Source organism: Sorex araneus, chromosome 5, assembly GCF_027595985.1.
Source record: "Sorex araneus isolate mSorAra2 chromosome 5, mSorAra2.pri, whole genome shotgun sequence".
NCBI lineage: Eukaryota > Metazoa > Chordata > Mammalia > Eulipotyphla > Soricidae > Sorex > Sorex araneus.
Window position 1 is genome coordinate 96,967,399 of NC_073306.1, and position 17,549 is coordinate 96,984,947.

Genomic DNA, 17,549 nt, shown 5'->3' on the forward strand with positions numbered 1-17,549 from the left:
CACTGCCAGGAGTAATTCCTGAGTGCAGAGCCAGGAGTAACCCCTGAGCATTGCTGGGTGTGACCCAAAAAGCAAAAAAAAAAAAAAAGAAAGAGACAGACAGACATAGAAAGATTGCACTCATCTGTGGAGCATAAAATAATAGACTATAAGACTAACACCCAAGATTAGTAGAAATAAGTACCAGGAGGTTGTCCCCATGGCTTGGAGGCTGGTCTCTCATTCTGGGCAACTCAGAGAAGGGAACACCAAGTAAAATGTGGTCGGAGGTCATGCGGGGGAAGGGTGATGCGTGCCGAATGTAGACTAGAGACTGAACACAATGGCCACTGAACACCTTTATTGCAAACCACAACACCTAATCAGAGAGAGAGAGATCAAAAGGGAATACGCTGCCATAGTGGCAGTGTGGGGTGGGGGGAGACGGGACTGGGGAGGGCGGGAGAAAAAAAAAAGTTTGAGAGCTCTGTGTGCTTTCATATATATATATATATATGTATATATGAAAAATAATTTCTCTCTAAGATTGGTTGCCTCCTACTTTGAACCCCATCAAGAGTGACATGGTACTCTTGGGTATGGGTCGGCTGTATAGTATGAAGTGTCGCATGACTGTAAATGCTGCTGTGCTGTCAAGGAATAGGTTCAATCATGGGCAAGGCTCGGCCTAAGCATGTGGAGAGCGGCCATGAGTATGGCAGCGGTTGAGTTCTGGAGGTTTTCGGCTACCAGGGCTGGGTCCCTTGGGGCAGGGAAGGGTGTCACCCGCCCCCCTCCGAGGCACCCCGAGGGAAACAGCTTGGTGTGGGGTCCAGCAACATGGTTAAGGCTTGCCTGTCTTGTTCCCACTCCAAGCTCCCTTTTCCTCTGGGCTGCCTAAGGCAGGAAGTTCCTCTCTTTACTGAGCTCTCCAGTGCCCCTTCCCTGGCTCTTCACAGAGCAGGACAGACCCAGATTACTCTGTCTCCTGCTTCTGTGAAGGATACCAGATTCAGAGGGAGGAAGACCTATCACATATGGAGAATGTGGTGTGGAATAAATCCTCTTTCATGGGGGCTCCCTTTTCCTTCCTGAAGCCTCCTCTCTTCACTCCACTGAGTTAGTCTGGTCCTTGGGTTTAAAGGCTTTCTTACAGAAACTGCTGTATGTGGAGGAAAACAACAGTGATTGTAGGAGGCAGGGGTCTAGGGAGGCAGGGAGAGCTCATGGTAGCATGACAGGGCTCTGATCTACAGAAGGTGAGGGAAAGAAGATCCCATCAAAAGCTAGTGGCTAGTGTAGCATATTCTGAGAAGTGGGGCTGCGGGTCAAATGGAAGCTCAATTGCTACCTTTTTTTTTTAAAGGAATGTAAGAATGTCCATATTGTTTCCCAGAATGGCTGACCAGTCGACATTCCCACCAGCAGTGAATGGGAGTTCCATTCTCCCTTCATTCATGCCAACATGATTGTACTTATTCTTTTTGATCTGTGGTGTGAAATGATATCTCATTGTTTTGATTTGCATGTTCCTGATAATTAGTGATGCAGAGAGAGCATTTCTTCATGTGCTGTTTGGCCATTTGTATTTCTTCTTTGAGGAAATTTCTGTTCATCTTTTCTCCCCATGTTTTGATAGTGTTGGATGTCTTTTATTGTAAAGTTCTACCAGTGCTTTGGATATTGAGGCATTATCAGATGAATGTTGAGTAAATAATTTTTCCCATTATGTCAGTTGTCTTTGCATTCTGGTTATCATTTCCTAGAGATGCAGAAGCTTCTTGATTTAATGTAGTCCCATTTGTTTATCTTTGGTTCCATTTGCATGGTCGTTGGTGTTCACTTTTGTTTGTTTATTTTTGGGTTTTTTTGACAGTGAGTTTACTTTATTGCGATTTAACTTGTATTTCTATTATTATAAATAAGGCTCAGTATCTTATTTTGTGATTCTTGAAAATTAATGTTTTTTATTGTACAATATCTATTCAGTAACCCATTTTTCTTTTCTTTTCTTTTCTTTTTTAAATTTTTAATTAGTGAATCACCGTGAGGGTACAGTTACAGATTTATACATTTTTGTGCTCATGTTTCTCCCATACAAAGTTCGAGAACCCATCCCATCACCAGTGCCCATTCTCCACCACCAGTAAACCCAGCATCCCTCCCACCCTCCCCATTCCCGTCTCCCCCCACCCCAAACTGCCACTATGGCAGGGTATTCCATTCGTTGTCCCTCTCTGATTAGGTGTTCTGGTTTGCAATAAAGGTGTTGAGCGGCCATTGTGTTTAGTCTCTAGTCTACATTCGGCACACGTCACCCCTCTCCCGCATGAACTCCGACCACATTTTACTTGGTGTTTCCTTCTCTGAGTTGCCCAGAATGAGAGACCAGCCTCCAAGCCATGAAGTCAACCTCCTAGTACTTATTTCTACTATTCTTGGGTGTTAGACTCCTAGTCTATTATTCTATATTTCACAGATGAGTGCAATCTTTCTATGTCTCTCTCTCTTTCTGACTCATTTCACTTAGCATGATACTTTCCATGCTGATCCACTTATATGCAAATTTCATGACCTCATTTTTTCTAACAGCTGCATAGTATTCCATTGTATAGATGTACCAAAGTTTCTTCAACCAGTCATCTGTTCTAGGGCACTCGAGTAATCCATTTTTCTATTTGGATCTTGGATATAGAGTTTGTAATTGGAGTCAATGAGTATCTGTTGTATAGAAAGACACTTAACTTGACTCATGACTTTGACAACTATACAGGAAGAGTTGAATACGGTTTTTTAAAAATTTATTCTTTTATTGAATCACCATGTGGAAAGTTACAAAGCTTTCAGGTTTAAGTCTCAGTTATACAATGCTCGAACACCCATCCCTTCACCAGTGCACATATTCCACCACCAAGAATCACAGTATACCTACCCCCCTCCTCAGCCCTGCACTTGGCATGTGTAACTGGTAAATTTCATTTTACTTTCACTTTACTTTGATTACATTCAATATTTCAACAAAAACCTCACTATTATTGATTTGGAGTTTCTCCCCCCTAAAGTCGACCTGCTGAAAAGAAAGCATTGATAATTTGTTTTCCATTGCTGAGAATGAAGAGATATGAGGTCAAGAGGCCACACTAGCAGCCGCACGGGTTTGGATTTCTGTATTTTAGCATTTTAGTAACTAAGTCCAGAGAAATATCTGCCAGAAATTGCATCATTATAAGATTATACCTCTCAGCTACTTTATATTCCACATATAAGTGCAATATTTCTATGTCTATCTCTTCCTTTCTGACTCATTTCACTCAGCATAATACTTTCCATGTTGATCCACTTATATGCAAATTTCATGACTTCATGTTTTCTGACAGCTACGTAGTATTCCATTGTATAGATATACCAGAGTTTCTTTAACCAGTCATCTGTTTTGGGCACTCTGGTTTTTTCCATATTGTGGCTACTGTAAACAGTGCGGCAATGAACATAGAAATGCAGATGTCATCTCTACTATACCTTTTTGACTCTCCGGGATATATTCCCAGGAGTGGTATTGCTTGGTCAAATAGAAGCTCAATTTCTAACTATTTGAGAATCATCTATATAGTTTTCCAAAAGATCTGAACCAGTTGGCATTCCCACCAGCAGTGAAGGAGAGTCCCTTTCTTCCCACATCCATGCCAACACCGGTTGCTTTTGTTTTTTGGGATGTGGGCCAGTCTCTGTGGTGTGAGATGATATCTCATTGTTGTTTTGATCTGCATCTCCCGGGTGATTAGTGATGTTGAACATTTTCTCATGTGCCTCTCAGCCATGCGGATTTCTTCTTTGGAAAAGTTTCTGTTCATTTCATCACCCTATTTTTGGATCGGGTTGGGAGTTTTCTTCTTGTGGAGTTCAACCAGTGCATTGTATATCCTTCATATCAACCCTTTATCGGATGGGTACTGCGTAAATATCCTTTTAATTCTGTAGATTGTCTTTGTATTTTGGTCACTGTTTCTTTTGAGGTGCAGAAGCTTCTTAGTTTGAGATAGTCGCATTTGTTTATCTCTGTTTTCACGTGCTTGGCCAGTGGCGTGTCAGCTTTGAAGATACCGTTGGCTTCAATGTCGTGGAGGGTTTTGCCGACCTTGTCTTCAATGTACCTTATGGTTTGTGGTCTGATGTTGAGGTCTTTAATCCATTTTGATCTGACTTTGGTACAGGGTGATAGGTGGAGGTCTAAGCCCATTTTTTTTAATGTAGCTGTCCAGTTTTGCCAGCATAATTTGTTAAACATGCTTTCCTTGCTCCACTTCACATTTCTTGCCCCCTTATCAAAGATTAGATGATCATATATTTGGGGGGGGGCGTGTCAGAGTATTCAACCCTGTTCCATTGGTCTGCAGCTCTGCCTTTGTTCCAGTACCATGCTGTTTTAATGACTACTGCTTTGTAGTAGAGTTGGAAGTTGGGGAGGTTGATTCCTCCCATTTTCTTTTTCCCAAGAATTGCTTTAGCTATCTGTGGGGCTTATTGTTCCATATGAATTTCAGGAGCGCTTGCTCCATTTCTTTGAAGAATGTCAAGGGTATCCCTATAGGGATAACACTGAATTTGTACAATGCTTTGGGGAGAATTGCCATCTTGACAATAATAATTCTTCCAATCCATGAGCAGGGGATGTCTTTCCATTTCCTCGTGTCCTCTTTTATTTCCTGAAGTAGCGTTTTGTAGTTTTCATTATACAAGTCCTTTACCTCCTTTGTTAAGCAGATTCCGAGGTACTTGATTTTTTGAGGCACAATTGTGAACGGGATCGCTTTTCTCATGTCACTTTCTTCTTTCTCATTATTTGCATAAAGGAAAGCCATGGACTTTTGGGTATTGATTCTATAGCCTGCAACTTTACTATACGAGTCTATTGTTTCTAGGAGTTTCTTGGTAGAGGTTTTAGGGTTCTCTAGGTATAGTATCATATCATCTGCGAATAGTGAGAGCCTGATTTCTTCCTTTCTTACCTGAATGCCCTTAATATCTTATACTTGCTTAATCGCTATTGCAAGTACTTCCAGTACTATATTGAACAGAAGTGGAGAGAGTGGGCATCCTTGCCTTGTCCCTGTTCTCAGAGGGAAGGCTCTTAGTTTTTCTCCATTGAGGATGATGCTTGCCATAGGCTTGTGATAAATGGCTTTGACTATATTGAGGACGGCCCCTTCTATACCCATTTTTGGCCAGAGTTTTCATCATAAATGGGTGCTGGATCTTGTCAAATGCTTTCTCTGCATCTATTGATATGATTATATGATTTTTATCTTTTCATTTGTTTGTATGATGGATTATGTTGATTGATATCCGGATGTTAAACCATCCTTGCATCCCCGGGATGAATCCCATTTGGTCGTGGTGTATGATCTATTTGATGAGTTGTTGAATTCTATTTGCTAATATTTTGTTGAGAATTTTCGCATCTGTGTTCATCAGGGATATTAGCCTGTAGTTTTCTTTTTTTGTGGTGTCTTTGTTTGCTTTTGGTATTAGGGAGATATGAGCCTCATAGAAACTGTTTGGGAGGGTTTCTGTTTCTTCAATTTCCTGGAAAAGCTTGAGAAGGACTGGCAATAGGTCCTCTTTAAATGTTTGGAAGAACTCGCTAGTGAATCCGTCTGGGCCTGGGCTTTAGTTTTTAGGAAGACTTTTGAACACCATTTCAATTTCCTTGATGTTAATTGGACTATTCAGGTACTCCAGGTCTTCTTGGTTAAGCCTTGGGAGATTATAGGAGTCGAGGAATTTATCCATTTCTTCTAGGTTTTCTTGTTTCATGGCATACAGATTTTCAAAGTAGTCTCTAATGATCTTTTGAATTTCATTGGTTTCTGTTGTGATTTCCCCCTTTTCATTTCTGATTCGGCTTATAAGGGTTTTGCTCTCTCTTTCTTTGTGATTCTTGCTAGTGGTTTGTCAATGTTGTTCATTCTCTTGAAGAACCAGCTCTTGGTTTCATTGATCTTTCGGATTGTCTTTTGGGTTTCCATGTCGTTCATTTCTGCTCTAAGTTTTATTATCTCTTTCCTTCTGCCTGGTTTGGGCTCTGTTTGTTGGTCCTTTTCTAAGGTCTTGAGTTGTGACGTCAAGTTATTAATGTGGGCCCTTTCTTCCTTCTGAGATATGCTTGCAGAGCTATAAATTTTTCCTTAATATGGCTTTAGCTGCGAACCACAGGTTCTGGTAGCTCGTGTCTTCATTCTCATTTGTTTACAGGTACCTTTTGATTTCTTCCTCGATTTCCTTCCTGACCCACTCATGGTTCAACATCGAGCTATTTTTTTTTTTTTACAGGTGTTTGATTTGGTTTTCTGCATCTGTCCATGATTAACTTTTATCTTCAGAGCATCATGGTCTGAAAAGATAGCTGGTACAATGTCTATTTTGTTGATTCTGTTGAGGTATGCTGTGTGGTCCAGCGCATGGTCTATTCTGGAAAATGTTCCATGTGCACTGGAAAAGAATGTGTATTCCTTTTTGGGGGGATATAAAGCCTGTATAGATCTATTAGCCCTCTCTCTTCTATTTCTTCCTTCAAAGTCAGTATTTCCTTGGTGAGTTTTAATCTTCTTGATCTGTCCAGAGGTGATAGGGCGGTGTTGAAGTCTCCAACTACTATTGTATTGCTCACAATGTCCTTCTTAAGGTCTCTTAGCAGCTGTTGGAGGTATTTAGCTGGTCCCTCTTTGGGTGCGTAGGCGTTTAGGAGTGTGATTTCTTTCTGATGTACATATCTTGTGATTAATAAAAAGTGGCCTTCACTATCCCTTCTAATCTTTTTCAACCTGAAGTCTATGTTGTCCGATACTAGTAAAGCCACCCCAGCTTTCTTGAGGGAGTTGTTTGCTTGCAGGATTGTTTTTCATCCTTTGACTTTGAGTCTGTGTTTGTTCTGGCTATTCAGATGTGTTTCTTGCAGGCAGCAGAATGTTGGGTTGAGTCTCTGAATCCATTTTGCCAGTCTGTGTCTCTTAATTGGTGAATTTAGACCATTGACATTAAGGGAGATTATTGTTATGGGATTTTGCGCCATCTTTGTGTAAGGGTTTGTTGTGCGTGTAGGGGTTCTTCTTGGGTTCTTACAATAAATAGTCCCTTTAGTGCTTCTTTTAGTTTGGTTTTGAGTCTATGAAGTTCTTGAGCTGTTGTTTATCCCCAAAATAGTTTATCATTCCTTCGAGTTTGAATGAGAGTTTAGCCGGATAAAGTATTCTTGGTGAAGCGTTCATTTCATTGAGTTTTTTCACTATATCCCACCATTGCCTTTGGACTTGGAGTGTTTCCTCTGATAGATCTGCTGTGAATCTAAGGGGTACTCCTTTTTATGTGATTTCCTTCTTCGACCTTGCTGCTTGCAGTATTGTGTCTCTATCCATGATGTCCATCATTGTAACTATGAAATGTCTTGGGGTTTTTCTGTTAGGATCTCTTTTAGCTGGTACCCTTCGGACACCTTGAATCTGGATGACAGGACTGTCCAGCTCTGGGAACTTTTCAGCAGTGATTTGTTTGACTGTGCCTTTTTCGTTGGGCTTGGTTCCCTGTCCTTCTCGTACTCCGATGATTCTAATGTTGTTCCTCTTGAAATCATCCCCTCGGACTCTGATTCACCCTAGAGCTATTTTGAGGTCTCTTCCCATGGTTTGTTGTTGCCTGTGGGCTTCTTGCAGCTCATCTTCAAGCATACCGATTCTGTCTTCCGCTGCAGTCATTCTATTGTTTAGGGCAACCAGAGAGTTTTTTATTTCACCTAGCGAATCCTATATTTCTTTTTGTAGGTTTTTTTGTTTCTGCTCTCATTTCTTCCCGTATTTTGTTGGCTGTCTTGTATTGTTTCTGCCAGGTCCTCCTTTAAGTTCTCAATCTTTGCATTGAGTTCATTGAACATCTTGAGGATCTCAACTCTGAATTCTTTATCAGAGAGCTCAAGTTTGTAGGAAACGCCAATTGAGGTTTCTGGACTCCTTTCATCGTCCTCTGCTTGCGGTGGAGATTTGCGGTGTTTCTTCATGTTGTTGTGGTGGTATGGAAGAGGGACCTTGAAGATCAGTATCCCTGCTCCCTCTTGTTGCGAAAAAGGATTGTGGATGGGCTCAGTCAATGGTGGTTGCCTTTTTTTTTCCCCCTTCTAGAACCTGGCCTCCCACTGAGATGTTCCTTCAATCCTTATGTGAAGTCTTATGTTTTATTGTCCTACTGTTTACGAATAGCTAGGATGTTAGTCTTGGACAGGATGTTGAGGAGAATATCTGCCGCTGGAAAAGAGGCCATGCCCACCTTTTCTATGCCACGCCCCCTGACAATTAGGCCACGCCTCTTTCCCACAACCCGGCATCCGGTCAAGGGGTGGGGGTGGTGTGCCGGCCACTTGGACTGCAGTCTGGAGGGGAGGGGAGTCTGGGGTGCCCAGGGCCGAGGAGCAGGCTGGGTCGCAGAAGGGTGGGTCCTGATGTTTCATTTTTGAAGATGCCTTTAGCTTCCATGGAGAAGTGAGCTGGAGAATTCTGCCTGAAACCCAATCATAAATAAATTTGTAATTTCTCAGTGACTGGTGAAAAGGTTTTTAAAATTTTTTTAAAGACAAAAATTTATCAAATTAAAACAACAATAACAAACCTAATGTGGTGACATCACTGGTGGGTTCTGGAGCCAATGTCAGCTAGTAAAGTATCACTTGCCTCCCAGAAGTGGCTTCAGTATCCCCATTGGACTCCGGACTGTGCAGGAGCAACCCCTGGGGAACATGCTGGGACAGAAACATGGCTGGGATCTCAGAGGCAGCTGGTGCGTGCTGTCAGCTGCATTCAATAATAGGAAGTTGAGGTGACATTTTCCCAACCCAAGCAGAAGGACGCCCGAAGGAAGGACAGTTGCTTTAGGGGGATCCTTCCATGGTGTAGGAACTTTTAGAGTGTAGGGACTTCCTCAATCTGAGAAAACTTTTAAAAATTGTAGTAGGGCTTGAGTACAGTGGGTAGGGTGTTTGCCTTCCGCTTGGCTGACCCTCGCTGCCTTGAACCCTTAACCAGCAGCCCTTTGTAAATATTGTCAGTCTAAAGCCAACGACTTTTAACCTGAACCTTTATCTCCAGCAGCTAGACAAGGTAATGGGCTCTGGCTAAGTGTAGGTAGGAGGAAGCATCTTTTGAATCGGTGGTTGTAACCCATGGGAACCATCACTGGATCCAAGGGCCACAGTCAATAGCCACTGCCATGGATTGCCACTGGCCAGTGGATTCAGTTCTTGAAAACTATGGTTCTAGAACAGTGTTTCTCAAAGTGGGCAGTACTACCCTGGTGTCATGGAGAACATGGAAATGATCTAGGCTCCTTGCAATTGGGGGCCACATTCTCTTTGTTAATTTAAAGAAGGTAGACTTCTAGGAAAACACTGAAGCATTATTTTTTTTGAAAAGCAGATGGTAGGCTAAAGAAGTTGAGAGGCCTCTGTTTTAGAGTGTTTATAGGGATGTTCATTAAAAAAAACTTGGAGGGGCTGAAGAGACTGTACAGTGGGTAAGGCACTTGCCTTGCAGGTGGCTGATGTAGAGTTTGATCACTGACATCCACTACGGTCCCCTGAGCAGAGCCAGGCATGGTTCCTGAGCACAGAACCAGGAGTGACCCGTAAGCACTGCCAGATATGGCCCCCCAAAAAACAATAACAAACAAAGAACTTGGAGGAGAAGAAATTTTATAGACTAGATCATACCATACCTATCTTTGATAAAGGACATTTTATCAGTTAAAAAACATAAATTCCTGTAACCGGGGATGCTAAGAAACCCAAAAGAAAACCAAACCAAGCAATCCTTCAGCCTATATTACCTCACTTTAAGATGTGATCTATGATATGGTAACCAAAAAAAGTAATTCTGTGGGTCCAGGTGCTTTGTCAAGCCTAAAATACACAGAAATATATTGTGTTGGTTGATGAAAGGTTATTGGGGAAGAGCCCATACCGCAGTGTCAGCCCCAAGAATCCTCCGCTCTGGCTCCTTCCAATGGTCCCAGCAGCTGAGTCTAGAAACAATCATAATCTGGTAAACAGGGTGGGAAGGACGCCAGCCATGATCTTGGGATGTGCAGAACATTCAGAACTTGACTGCGCCCAGGGCAGCCAGGACACTATATAGAGCTGAGGGCTCATTTCTCAGGCGTCTGTGCTGCAAGGACCAGCCTGAAACTGTGGAGAATACTTTAAAGGCCACCTCCTCTGCCAGATCCTGCAGGATCCAGGTCGAAATGTCCCATGAGCCTCACCAGGGATTGTGAATCTTCTTTGCGCGATGACTTTTTACATCTCATTTTTCTCCAAAGCTCAACTCTCAGCTCCCAGAAAGCCTGGACCAAATAGGTCCATGCCTGAACCCAGTCACTGCTGCACATATACAGTCCCAAATCCACCACTGCAGTCTAAATCCCCACCCCCCTACTTGAGAGATCTTTCCCGGCCATTAATGATCTCTGCTCTGCATTTTGGAAATGTAAAAATTCATATAGCACAACTGAGAGAAGGTTGTTGGGTCTTAGGAGCTGTATATTTCCCCTTTAAGCTTTGTGCTGTAATTAATTGGTGAATCCATGGATTGGGATGACATTCAGTCCCATTTAGACTAATGAATTGTTGTTTACAAATGAAACCATTACTCCTGGTTTAACAAGTGGATCCTGTCCCAATAGACTCTTTATGATGGACCCCGGGTTCTTCAGCAGGAACAGTGGTGCTGCCATCTCTTTTCTGATAATTTGTGCTTTTGGAGGCTTCTTGGTATTGTGCCAACACTCAGGAAGTGCTGAAGTGTAGTCAGGTTTGATGGATCTTTGGGAATGTTGCTCTGCCATTCACCGCGCTGTGCCTGGGGCTGGAGGGAGTGCGGGGAGGATGTATCCATCCTGCCATAACAACATGGCGTCCATGTGCTTCTGTGCCTCTAAGTGCAGAGAGTCACCAAGAACCTAAGTACAAGCACTTATTACTTTATGGAACTTGACCACTCTAAGAAATAGTAGCATGCGAATCGCATTTTCTCAGGGAGACAAGGGTATTTTCAGTCAAACTGAGTTTTCAAAGTATTCCAGGCTCTGACATTTTGAGAAAACCTCCAGGTAATGTGAAGAAGAGAGACAGGGGCTGGAGTGAGAGTACAGTAGGTCAAGTGCTTGCCTTGAATGTGACCAATTCGGGTTATATCTCTGGCACCCTGTGTGGTCCCCTTCACCTGCCAGGAATAACCCCTGAGTGCAGAACCAGGAGTAAGCCCTGAGAACAGCCAGTCAGGTATGACTCAAAACCAAAAACCAAGAGAAGAGAGAGAGAGAGAGAGAGAGAGAGAGAGAGAGAGAGAGAGAGAGAGAGAGAAAGAGAAGACTTGATGTTCACCTTTGATATTTGCCTCTTTAATACTTGCATTTCAGATCCAAATGAAACATCAGTATATCGGGGTTAGAGCAACAGTGCAGTGATTGGTTGACTTGCAACCAATATGGTTCAATCTCCAGCAACCTATATAGGGCCCCCCAAGTTCTGCCAAGAGTAATCCCTGAGCACAGAGCCAGGAAGAAACCCTGAGCATTACTGGCTTGGCAAAACAAAAAAAAAAAAGATAAAAACAGGAGAGACTGTTCAGACAAGAGAGATAGTATAGGGGTAATTGTATGCAGTTGACCCCAAATTGTAAACAGTTTAATCCTTGGCACCAGATGGTCCCCTGAGCATTTCCAGGTGTAGCTCTGAAGGCTCTATAGTACCACAAGGGCAGCTCTGGTCATCCTTAGCACTACATCTTTGGGCTCTTGTAATAAATTGCTGATCTAGTTGGCTGAGAATTGCCAGGAGTGGCTTCCAGGACCCATTAAACACTGCTCAGGAGATCTCCCCAAATGAAGAGTGTTGCGGATACATCCCTTGCATGGGCAACGTCTTAAGCTGGATTCCTGGCACAATATGACCCCTGAGCACCACCAGATGTAGTTCTAGAGGCCCTTGAAACCCCTCTGGGTCTGAACAGCACAGCACTACTGGATAGAGCACTGAATTGTCTGGGCTGGTTGGCTGAGTATCACCAGGAGTGGCCTCTGAGCACTTTTTTTAAAAAAGTGAGATATTGATATTGATCACCGTGAGATAGAGCATTACAAAGCTGTTCATGATTGGGTTTTAGTCATACAATGTTCCAACACCCATTCCTCCACCAGTATAATCTCCCAGCACCAGTGTCCCCGGCTTCCCGGCTTCCCTCCTCCTTCCCTCAAACTGCTCCCTCACCCAAGCCAGCTTCTATGGCAGGCACCTCTCCTCTCTCTCTTTGTCTTTCTCTCTCTCATTTTAGGCATTATGATTTGCAATACAGATGCTGAAAGGTTATCACGTATATCCCTTTACCTACTTTCAACACTCAGTTCTTGTCCAGAGTGATCATTTCTGACTAATATTGTCATAATGGAGCCTCCTCTATCTTAACTACCCTCTGTGGTAATTCCTAGCCATTGATCAGTCCTCCTGGTCCCTTTTTCTCTGGCCTTGGATATTAGTTTCACATCATTTTTTTTATATCCCACAAATGGTCTCATTCCCCTGACCCTGAAAGAGCCTCCAATGCGGCACCATTGGAAACAACAAGTAAAGAGAAGCTCCTAAAATCTCAGGGCTAGAACGAATGGAGACATTACTGAGACCGATCGAGAAATTCGATGATCAACGGGATGATGATGATGATGATGATGATGATGATGATGATGATGATGATGATGATCTCACAAATAAATGCAGTCATTTTATACCTGCCCCTCTCCTTCTGAGTCATTTCACTCAGCACGATACTTTCCAAGTCCATCCATTTATAGGTAAATTTCGTGACCTCCTGAGCATTTCTTGGGGACACCTCCTTCATCAAAAGTTGAATCTTAGGGAAAGTAACCAGCTTTGATAATTCATCTTGGTTCAATTTTTCCATTTATCACCAAACAAACCTTGTGGAAGCCAACTGTGCTCAGCATTGTTCCAGTGATTAGTGACAGAAAGACAAATATGCCACCTGCCATTTATTGGAAGGCCAGAGTGTGTCTGGGATGCTGCACATGAGCAGGCAGCAGTGGCCACTGCAGCAGACCAAGGCACTGCCCTCTGGCTCACCCAGCTGCTCCCCTGCCAAGTCTCGCATTCCCTTTCAACAAAGAGAAAGAAGGGTTCATAGATGCAGAGCAAAACCTGCAGAGAATGGGAGACTTCAGACTGGCTCACAGACTGAGCTCTGCCTGAGGTTCTCCTGCTCAGCCACAGCTATTGACATTGCCCTTCTGTCCCCTCATCAGACTCTGTCCATCTGGATCTGTCAGTATCTCTCAATCCACCCCTGCAAGGGCCTTGGAAGCTTTGTTATTTGGAAAAAAGAAATAAAGGGGGAAAGAATCATGACTCAGCAATGGTGGAACCTGATTGAAATTCCCAGCAGAGAGTTATTGCAAAAACACTTCTCTTTCTCTAACAATGTAATCGGGTGGCGGGGTAATAAGAGACAGTTGGGGTGGGGGCCGCAGCTCTCACTGCTGGCTCCCAAGGCTAGACCGCCATGTCCCTCCCCTTCTGTTGATATCTCCTTGTCTTTATGATATCAATGACGAAAAAAAAACACGTGGGGAAGGAGTACTAGGTAGGCTTTGATGGAAGAGAGACCACAGCAGCATTAAGCAGTGGAGCGATTCCCAGCTCAGGGGAAAGGTCCCTTCTTTTCAAAACCCCATCTTCTCTTTCATTCCCCAAAGTGGTTGTTCTGCCTCTTTCTCACCTGCTTCCTCTCCCAGCCTCCTGCCTCCCACCTGTGGCTCTGGAAAAGCAAGTGCCTCTGAGGTCCATTGTCCATGGTTTGGCAGGCAGAAGAAAGCGAGTTTCTCAAAGTCCATTTGGCGCCCGGGCAGGAGGCTGCTTTGCATGTCAGCCTCCAGTGCAGGGCAGAGGGCTGTGTTAAGCGGGAGCAACAGTGCTCCATGCCACCGGCAGCAAATGAATTTGGTTCCGCTTTTATTTCGAAGGAAGAGCCATGCCCACGCCATGTCCAACATTGGGGGCTGCTGCGGCAGCACTAGCAGCCTGATTGAATGGCATCCCTCTTCGCCAATGCCCCCACCCCAACTGTCTCTTATCACCCCGCCACCCGATTACATTGTTAGAGAAAGAGAAGTGTTTTTGCAATAACTCTCTGCTGGGAATTTCAATCAGGTTCCACCATTGCTGAGTCATGATTCTTTTCCCCTTTATTTCTTTTTTCCAAATAACAAAGCTTCCAAGGCCCTTACAGGAGTGGACTTGAGGGATACTGACAGATCCAGATGGACAGAGCCTGGTAAGGGGACAGAAGGGCAATGTCAATAGCTGTGGCTGAGCAGGAGAACCTCAGGCAGAGCTCAGTCTGTGAGCCAGTCTGAAGTCTCCCATTCTCTGCAGGCTTTGCTCTGCATCTATGAACCCTTCTTTCTCTTTGCTGGAAGGGAATGCGAGACCCAAGGCCTGCTGGGGGCCCTGTCCTGCTGCCTCTGTCTTCTTCTGTCTCGTCCCCTCACGAGCCAAGGGCACTGAGCAGAGAGAAATGAAAGGCCCTGGACAAGAGAGCAGGGGCTGTATGTTTGGAGGTTACATGCTCTGCATGCACTCAGCATTGAGTTACTGTGTCTGGCCCCTTCCCTGTTCATTATATGACACCACCCATGTGATCATCATAAGGACCCCATGAGGTGGGTATTATTATCTCCAATTTGGAAGATCTTCCTACAAGATGGTCGGGGGGTCAGGGAACAAACAGGCAATATTTGGTACTGGGGACCATAGGGTTATACCTGGCAGTGCTTGTCAGGGCCATGCAGTAACTGGGATTGAATTCAGGTCCTTGAGCATACAAGGCGGGAAGCCCTGACCACTGTACTTTCTCCTCTGCTCCTACCATCTCCAGTTTTTGGATGTTCAAAGGGAAACAATGAAGGGGGAAAAGGAATGACCAGCTGATGAGTAGCAGACAGATGTCCCTTGGCCCCCAGGGGCTGCATGATATGCCTAGCTTCATGGGGTGAGCATATCTTTGAACTTCTGCCCATTCAAGTATAAACAGTAGCTAGGGGATAGTAGAAACTCAATATAATGAGATATGTTTCTTGCCTCAAAGGAATTGGTTAATTCAGGGTGAAAAAACACCTGTATAGTGACTAAAATATCATTAAAAAGGGCAAAGCAACCAGAAAAGGAGTCTGTAAACATAATTGTTCCTTACCACTGAAGCAAAAAGGCAAAGCTTCCTTCTTCTCCAGTGGGAGGATTTGCATGGGGCAAAAATTTGCAGGAGAAAAAGCCTGTGGTCAATAGTGTGGCAGGGGAAAGGAGTGAGTCTGGGCCCATTGGGATGAAGACACATAGTGAATCCAGTCCAGTTAGGAAGACATGGAGGGACATGGGTGAGATGTTGGAAAGAGAAGGGCAAGTTTAGTGGAAACTTCCTCCATTCTCTCCCAGGTTCACAGCAAGCAGCTGGGAATCCAGCCAGTAGGCAGTGATCTCCCATGTTGATGGAATCTCCCTGGACTGTGTTGAGAGTAAAGTTGCAGAAGAAGGTCAGGACCCCACCTAATTGGTCACAATGGGACATCGGATTGATGCATCTTCTGTTCTGACCACATGGACTTAGAAACTGAGTGTTGACTTAGTCTCAAATGTTCTGTGACTTCAGAAGGGGAGCAGGAGAAATGAATAAACTTTCCAAGAAACTAATTAACCCACAGACAGCTCATCCTGTCATCCTACTCCAGACAGAAAGTGATATGGGACACCCAGCTCAGAGACAGCCCGTCAGGACACACAGTAGACTTGTTTAATCATCCTTCTCTGCAAGATAATGAAGCTGTTTCATTTTATTTTGTTTTATATCATGTCAAGCTCCCCAGGCCTAGTGAGTAAAGTCCTGGCATCCTGACAGAGAAGAGAGAGAGAGAGAGAGAGAGAGGTTCTTGGTGTCTAGGTTCTTGGTGTCTCATCATCATACATGGCCTCCCAACTTAATCCTCAGTGGTTGGTTTATGTGTCATTTGGGGGATCACTCAGGCTCTACCATCACATGGAAAAAGTCTGAGGAGAACCGTATCATGTGGTAGTGGAGATGTGTGAGGCAAAGGACACCTGGCACTGCTCCGGGCACCATGCAGTGCTAGAGATCCATCCGGACCCACTGTACAGAAGCATGTACTGAAGCCCATTGAGCTATCACTACAGCCTTCCCAATAAGAACTCTAAGGTTCACTCAACTAACTTCCCCTACTTAATATTTTCCATCTGTGCTTCAATAGTCACAGCCACTGCTGAATGCAGCAAGATCAAATTCAATTTCTCCCTCTTGGTTGCTGAAGCCCCTTCCTTCCTCCCTGCCTCACCTGCATATCCTTGTTTCTGACAATCATACAGTTGAAAGCTGTTGCATTTACCAGCTTGGCCTGTACCCTACTCTCCTCTCACATTGCAATTTCAAAGAGGAAAGATTTCCATGTGGTAGACACTTAATAGTTATTGATGACATTAATAACCATAGAAAAACCAAATAAAATTTATATTTGATTTTATATTTAATAGAATATGCTTTGCAAAGATATGCATCCATACATATACAGAGACATGCATATATATGCTCACATATAAACAAATCTATATAAATCCCACGCCCAGCTAAAAGGGCAGGTTCAAGTTTGCACTCAGTGAATACCTACCAGGGGCCCAGCTTCAGGCAGACAATGAATCTGAAATAGAAGGGCCTCAGGGTTTCTGGCAGGCCCAGCTGTTTGGGGGTCAGAACCTCTACTTGGTATCATTTACCACACATAAGCCCATCTGCAGGTTCCGTGGGTTTGCCTAGCTCATGGGTTTGCCTGCACTTCATGAAATGCAGATGCCAAAATGCCTGCAGTTGCACTCAGAGACCCAAGTTCAGGGGTTGAATGTGGCCCCAATTGCAGCAGATATGTTAAGGTTCTGCTGCCCATCCTGGCAGGCTGGATTGTAAGTCCTTGAAGCTTTGCAACCACAGGCCACTGGGCAGTTTGCAGTGAAACATGAATATTCACCTGCTTCCTCAGCCCCTGGACCCACTATGGTCATTGAATGGTGCTCCCTCAGCTCAGACCCCATTTCCTTTGTTCTCTTCTTCAATCTCCAACCCTTCCCTGGATCTTGGCTCTTTTATTCCAGCTTCATCATGGCTGCATTAAGAGGAGCTGGGCTTGGTCATCCTGGTCTCTATTTACACCTATATGCTGGATCAGAATGGGGAGTTGTCAGGCTCAAGGGGACATTGCTGAGTTTATGTGGCCTTAGGCAACCTGGAGCAAGGGGTGAGAAGTCATGAGTGGACTGGCCTTTGTGCAGCTGTTTCCTACCTGGTAACTGCTATGAATAGGGAAGTCAAGGCTGCGTACCACCCCCACCCCTAGAAACTGCCACCCCGGAGTGGGGACCAGAGTTCTAATTTTCAGGACCAGCTGAAAATTCTGATTTCCTGATCTTG